Genomic DNA, 7,720 nt, shown 5'->3' with positions numbered 1-7,720 from the left:
TAAATGGCCAAATGGGATTTTTATTTGCATTTCAAGACAAGACTTGAATGTTTTCCATCATTTGACAGCTCTGCATTAACACAGAAACGGGAAATGGATCTGAGATGGGAACAAAGAGGCTGTTCTGATTTGCTTATCAACCTTATTCACTTTTATGAGAAAAAGGTTATGCTGGGCGTGCCGGAGTAGCCTAGAAAATCGGATTGGGACGAAGGCCGTGAAGGAGGGAAAGGACGTACTTCATTTTCTCTTCTTTTGTTATCAGCTTTTGTCAGTCGAAGTACAGTTCCCGTGATTCCGCGGATTCCGCAGAATGAAAGAATTTGAGAGGCGATCTAGGATTGCTGGTGAAGTCGTACCGCCGGTATGCAACTTGAAGAGGTTTGTAGGCGGATTCTATTCCCAGTAAATGAGTCAGACTACCAGCGGAAGCGGGTGCAGCCGATGCCGAGGCGACAATAAGCAAAGTGAAAACGACCTGTTATAGCGCCAAAACATTTCAAATTAAATTGAATAATTTACAAAATATACAAAGCAACTTACGAGGAAACGCATATTGTTTGTGTTAAGAATGGAAACTTGGTTAGCGCAACACACAATTCTGCAATGGATTGCAGGCTTATATATACGTTAGCAATCAGGGCGTTGGTCTGAATTTACTTCCTTGAAAAGAACTACCTTCATCCTCTTCGCCCGTCTTTCGTCGCGCTCATTGCGCAATCAATGATTTCGCAACTGATTCCATCTCGTTAGTTTGCTGCGCACCTTGGCAATCATCAATATGGAATAAGCGTATTTAAATTAGTCTCGAGCGGTCTCGAGAACCATGGTCAAATTTAAAGAAATACTTTCACTGATTTTGTCGCCAACCGGCAGAAATGAAAATATTAAATGCTTATGTAAGAACACATCTTTGCAAGCAAAAAGTTGGAAAACTTTTAAATATGCTCTAATTGAAAACTCGGGTGTGACGGAAATGATCCAAATACATTATAGCCGCTCGTCCTTCATCGATATTTAATAAACTTGTTTTTGTTTTGTTTTCTTGTCTCAATTAGTTTGAAGGAGGATGACCATTAGGTAACTAGTAGTGGTGTAGACGTATAGTAGAAGCTGCTGCCAGCGATGCGGTGCTCGACTGGTATGGCCACAATCAATTTAATTCCCTTTTTATTCACGTCAAATACTCAAATGAGAATTGTATTTGGCAGCGGGATTTCGTTAGAGCTCTACGTGGCTATTCGTTTTTCGTCGACGTGTCATTCAACATCTGGTAAGCACGAACAGAAACAGTGACGCTCTGGCTCCAATAATTGCGTGCAGAGTTTTAGAACAACAACAACAGACACTGAAGACACTTGCCATGATATTAGAACGCTCGAAAACATTAGTGCATGGTCGTTTATACATACAGATTTTTACATAGAGACTTACGGATATATAACCGGATATGAGCGAGAAAAGCTTAGCAGGGGGTTTTCTACAGACAGACAGAAGGCTTGCAGGTGTGCTCCGTGTTTTTATCTCAGCAGGCTGCAAAGACAGATTGCAATCTAGCTGCGACTCCGAGTGACTCTGTTGAAATGAATGTTTTTTTTCCATTTCTAATATATAAGTGTATCGTTTTGTTGTGAGACTTGATAAAACATAACAATCATTCCATTAAACTAAATGATTTTTTTCATAATATGAAATATACCCAAAAATATGCGTTCCACCAGATACGGGGTTAAAACCCGTGGTTTATTTGAAATAAATAAATCGCTATACATCATGATAGAGAAGTAGCGTTAGTGCAACGTGGGGACGATATCGCTTTGGTTTACGAAAAATATACAAGTCCCTTTTTTGAATAATTGGCATAAAATATTACAAACTAGGGAAGAGTAGTAGTAAGGGTTGACACAAATTGTTCTATTTTCCCTCCCATTTCCCTCTTTTTTTTATATCTTTTGGTCTTAAAAAAAGACCAAAAATTCTTTTATCTTGAACATATTTTTTGAAAATTTCATTAGTTACAATTCTAGCGTTATTAAAGTTATAAAACCAAAAGAAAAATGACGCAACATGCCCCTTCAACGGGACTAGTTGGCTTTCACTGTAATTCTAATGGGAGAACAGCCTACACCGGGGTTTATTTGAAACCTTGATTTGATCAAATAAATCATAATAACAACGATTTATTTTGTCAGGGTGGATTTGATATAATTCCCTTGGTTAGTTTTTAATATCCATACGTAATTTGAGCTAATTCAAAAATTAAGTTATTCATAGCAATGGCAATTTTCCATAAGCCAACTAGCACTACGGTGAAAGGCAGAAATAGCCCCAACAAGGTGGTTTACAAAAAATATATTTTAAGCCACTATAATTTAATTTTCTGTTTACGCCTTTGCATATAGTCGATAAACGATAAAATTCTCTATTTCACTAGTATTTTTAAATAGTTCTTTCGTTATTCCAAAAGAAATTATATGAAAAAGCTTTTCGAAAAATCTTAAATAAGAAAAGTCAAAAAGTGTTTTTACTTCACATCTTCAGAACGGCTTGTCATACATTCTTGAAATTTCCAATATTAGTGCGCATGATAATGATGCACACATGGTAAAAAACTCAATTTTTAAAATTAAATATAGTGCTAAATAATTAGGAAAGAGCGACCTGCCCCCAGGCCTTTTAGCCCCACTCTCCCCTACTTTAATTTACGCAGCCTACTTGGGGAAAAAATGTGTCCGCGCCATTACTTATGACGAATTGATCTGTGGCCCGAAAATCTAACCACTAGACCATTTATTAGTCAAATCCAATTAAATGTTTGATAATCAAGTTGCTAACGAGGACTTCAGATATATTATCCTCAACTTCTTTCAGACAGTGTAGATTATTGAACAAAATAAATTTTCCAATCAAATTAAGTTTTTGAAATATACTTCAAAAATTTAGTTGCATTTTTTTTCACCCATAATAAAACAGGTAATAGAAATGAAATTTATAATAAAACCCCGTGATAAAACGTTAATAACTGATTATATCTCACGTTACAATATCAAATATGAACGCATTCGATCAAACTGTTTTCCAGTAAGTAATTTTTTCAATAGGGACTTTAAGCATAATCTGTCCGTGGCGCCCGCAATCATTAACACGATCATGGCGGACAGATATCCTAGTATTAGACTAGGGATTCATTATTTCTGTATGTTCCAGTAATTCTCTTATGTAATACGTGACAAAAAACCTAAAATTATGAACGTTTGACAGTTTCCAGTCTTTGGAAATACAAATGCCTCCCAAATAACCAAATAACCGGATTCATGATTCATTTTAGCCAATAATTAAGGCGTGATTTAAGCGGCCCAGGAGATGGAAGAAGTTTAATATGAACCCAACTTAAAATTATGGACAGCGGCCTCCTTTGATAGATCTTTAATAATCGCGGATTGCTACGTCGGAGAAGGCCACGACAAGCAGAATGAGTCGTTTGGTTCAGGCGAGCCTACAGCAGGCCGGGTGTTTGCCCATGTTTAAAAAAACGCCGAGAGTCTGTCGTCCATTTTACGAATCCCAGAGTTGACTACCTTTTGGGGGATAATAGCTGCTTCACAAGCAGTAAGGAGGCCCCTGAGATCCATTTCACCGCACTTAAAAAAAACCTTGCCGATTATCCGACAAATTATCCCCAAAAGACAGGAATCCAGATTCGGATATTTTTACTACCGAAAAAAGAGACAGTGGAGGGTACCGCTAATCGGCAATTTAGGTTATAATTTTTTACTGTGTATACATTCCAAGTTAAATGTTAAAAGCTTACATAATAGCTTCTAAGGGATTTTTTCCCTTCGATTCCCCATCACCAGTGTTGCCATACCCAAAAATATTTAACCATTCTCTTTCTCCCTCTTCCGTCCAAGGGAAGAAAGAGATTTTGAGATATGGCAACACTGGCGAGGGGGAATCGAAGGGGAGAAAACGGAAAACTTATAATTCGTGTTTTCAATTACGATTTCATTACTATAAATGAAACTTGAAAAATGTGATCTTATGACCACACATCGAGCTAATGCAGCTCTTTTTTAAGAACTTTCCCACCCTATAATATTACGTAGATACCGAATGACAGGCCTCCAAAGTAAGCCCATTCCCTACTAGGCCTCTTGGCCGTACGGATACTTCCGCAACGCGATAAAAACCACATATCGCGTTGTTGAAAAATTCCCAAAAAAATCACATGATACCCCGCCCTAATATTAACCTTTGAAAAAATTTTTATTGAATTCCACCGAGAATTCTATTTTTGGGAGCGTTTCGAAAAACGCGTTTTCCCTACTGATCCTCTCAGCCGTACGGATACTTTCGGTACCCACTGCATATTAGTTTATTGGTATTTTGGTTTGAATCGGTTTATCATCTATTTGGATTCTACCAACCAAATTACCCCCTTCTTTTGTATGATTTCTCACCTTTAGATTAAAATTTATACAGAGCCTACCTAAAGTTTTGGAACGCGCGAGTGAAACCTTATGGAAAAGGGCGTTTTTCTCGGCGTTAAAAAAATTTTTTGTTTGAATGCGACCAATTTGTTTTTTTACGTACATTAGGCATGATAAAGCTATTATTTTTAGATTTTTTCATTCATGGGAATAGTAGGTTTTTTAACGAGCCATAAGTTTTGGAACGCTCCGTAGAGTTATATGTAAATAAGGCTACTTTAAAGGGTTATAACTTGTAACGGGTGAAACTAGAACGACGCGGAAAGCTTTAAAAATTAAAACGATGAGCTTTATAAAGTTAATATCGATAGTGGGTGTACAACGAAATAGAAAATCAAATTTAACTTTTTCCCATTTATTTTCTGTGTTCACCCACTATGTCCTACGCGAATTAAAAAATAAAGTTGAATAAAGAGAAAAATAATGATAAAGCCCCTTGGGCACCTTCGGGATTTAAAGTTAGTTTAAGTTTAGTTGAATACAGTGTTAAGAAATTTAGGAAATGTTTCATTTGCAGAAAGTCCTGTAATGAAAGCATGGCCTACTACCATCACGGCCTATATACTGGCTATAATTCCCTCTGTTTCAGAATGGATCCAGCCTTTCTCATCCCCTTTCTCTGACTCATCATAGCCAGTGCCGAAAGTAGTAAAATGTTCCACTTTCCAAAGCTTTTTTACATCGTTTGAAACTTACACTTCAGTCTAGTTACTATTGTTTACTTAGCAAGTCATGTTTGCGCATCTATGTTTGAAATGTTGAAATGCTGAAAAAAAATTTCAAAATGGCCGACGAATACTTTTTAAAAAGCAAAAAAAAGATAAGAATGTCACACGGATTAATGTTTAAAGCATAAAAACGATGCGAACCATCGTTAGTTTCATTTCCCGTAATGTAAATCTACCAGTTTTAGCTTGGAAATCTGATGAATTCGTCATTACTGACCATTTTCATTTTCCACGATTCCTATTGGTTGAAAAAAAAATCCCAATAAAGCTTTTCAGGTCGCCCGATGGAGGAGGAGCCTATGCTGCTATAAAGACCTCTAAACCTTCGGTTATTTAGTGAACTAAATCCCTCAGGGATAAGTTGTTTGTACAACTTTAATGGACTCATGAATTATATTTAACATATTTATTATTTTTGTTTTTTTTTCGCTGTTCTCTTAGTTCTCTCGTGGGTTGAAGAAGGTATTTAACACATCATTATTATACATTGATTTTTTTTGTATTAACAATGAGTCCACAACTCATGCCGTTTGGGGGTTTTGGGGGTTTTAATTTTTTGGGAAATATTGACTGAGGCATCGCAGCCAGTCCCCCAAATAAACAATTTTTTTGAAATTTTGCGGAACCCAAATGGTGAAATCCGGGATTTTCTATCTGTTATAGTTATTTTTAATTGTTAAATAAAGTAATTTAATAGCCGAGATGAACAATTTCCCTTGCTTTTTCTTGTGAATAAGATTCGAAATTCAATGAATTTTTGAGCAAATGGCGACCCCCGAGTCCATTCCCCGAGTTTTAGATCCCAGAGCCCGAACCCAGAGTTTTAGTGACGTCCGCTTGCCCAGCAAGCGATCGATCACTATATCCGATTTTTTCACTTTGCCCGTGACTCCATGACAACAGATATGTTTCAACATTAATTTCTTCTCCCATCTCAGAAATAAGCTTTTAAGTAATAACAAGATTGGCCAAGTTCTCTAGCGATATAATTCCCCACTCAAACTTGATAAAGTTGAAAGAGAAATAAAGATAAAGCTGAATTTTAGAAAAATTATAGGTATGACATTATTTCATGTTTCCACATTTTTTTTTGGTTCAATTCATCCTATTTGAAGAATAATTACGCACTTATATATCTGGACACTACAAATTATTTTTTTATTTTTTTCTTGTCTCAGTAGTGGCAAATCTCAACTAAAACTCACAGCAAGACAAATATGGTTTGTGATTTGCGCAATAGATATCATAAAGTATACATTGAATATGTAACTCTATGATTGCCACAGTGATTTCCTGTTCCACAACGACATGAAATTGCTAATAATTATCAATTGTGTAGTTTCACTTGGCAAAAGGAAGATATACAATCTTTTGAAAAAACAGAAAAAGGTGGGCGAAAATATTTAATTCGTATCCATGGCAATAGGGCTGTAAAATAAAAAAACATCATATTTTAGATTTCTTTGGTATTTGAAATATTAAAAATCAATAACTTACAAACATATAAAAAGCTTCCAATATCGCTGAACACCATGGCAGTCACAAAGTAACGATGATGCGATTATTGCCATTCGTTCTTTTTACTTTTCTTTGCAGTACCAATGCAAAGAAAGTCGGTTACGTGTTGCTTCGTGATGCTTTGCCTCAGCGGGAAATGATTCCACTTAACGGGAAGCATCTTCGCTTAATTGCTAGTCCAGTAAGACATGTTTGATAAAGCCATACAATGCTTGTTGAATTACTTATTTTAGTTTTTCGGAACGAATGGCGGTGAAATAGGCCCGGACGAAATAGGCCCCTACAAAATAGGCCCGTCAAATAGGACCTACCAAATAGGACCCTACAAAATAGGCCCACTATAGATAATATTTCTAAAGCGGTCCTATTTCTACCTATTGATGGGCCTATTTCTCCTCAATATTTCCAAGTCTCATAAGAGACAAGGAAATTTTTCAAAAATTAGCCAACCAAGTCTCTGGGCGAGAGAAGGCGGCTTAATCATGAGTGAAACAGCCACTCTCTATATACTTTGCCGTAGCTCAAACAGCTATGACATCTGATATCACTTTACCGTCTTGTAAATCACACGTTAAGTAGCCGGATTCAAGTTTTAATTTTTTAAACATAATAACCGTAATCATAACTATAAAGTTCATTTGTTAAAAATTCCAGTTTCATTTCAGAACTGATTTATTTTAAAGAATAAGTAAATAAACGTGCTCGCTCTGCAGTTTTTTCTCCCCTAGCCAGATCTCCCCTTCGGCCTTCAACGCGTCGCTTGCCCAGTGCATAGGCCATAGGTGAAGAATTCAATCAAACAATTTCGATGAAATAATTTGTACTCTTTTATTGAAAACGTTTTTATTGACAATTAAATATATTTTATACACGAAACGAATTTTTGTTTTGTATAATATTTTAAAATGCTGGTTTTAAAAATTCCCCATCTATCGGTAAAAGTCGGTAAAAGGCGCTTGGTTCGATAGCGTCATGAAGATGGCG

The 7,720-nt window shown here is 36.3% G+C and overlaps 1 long non-coding RNA gene across 1 annotated transcript; it reads right to left on the bottom strand.

Moving 5' to 3' along the window:
• On the bottom strand, positions 1–768 carry LOC124312529. The gene is made up of 2 exons (XR_006910518.1): positions 544–768; positions 1–478 (listed from the first exon to the last, which is right to left on the bottom strand). It is a non-coding gene; the product is annotated as an uncharacterized LOC124312529 (long non-coding RNA).
• Between the last annotated feature and the right edge of the window lie 6,952 nt (positions 769–7,720).

The sequence above is a fragment of the Daphnia pulicaria genome, chromosome 8, assembly GCF_021234035.1.
Source record: "Daphnia pulicaria isolate SC F1-1A chromosome 8, SC_F0-13Bv2, whole genome shotgun sequence".
NCBI lineage: Eukaryota > Metazoa > Arthropoda > Branchiopoda > Diplostraca > Daphniidae > Daphnia > Daphnia pulicaria.
This window is presented reverse-complemented; position numbering and strand designations above follow the sequence as displayed.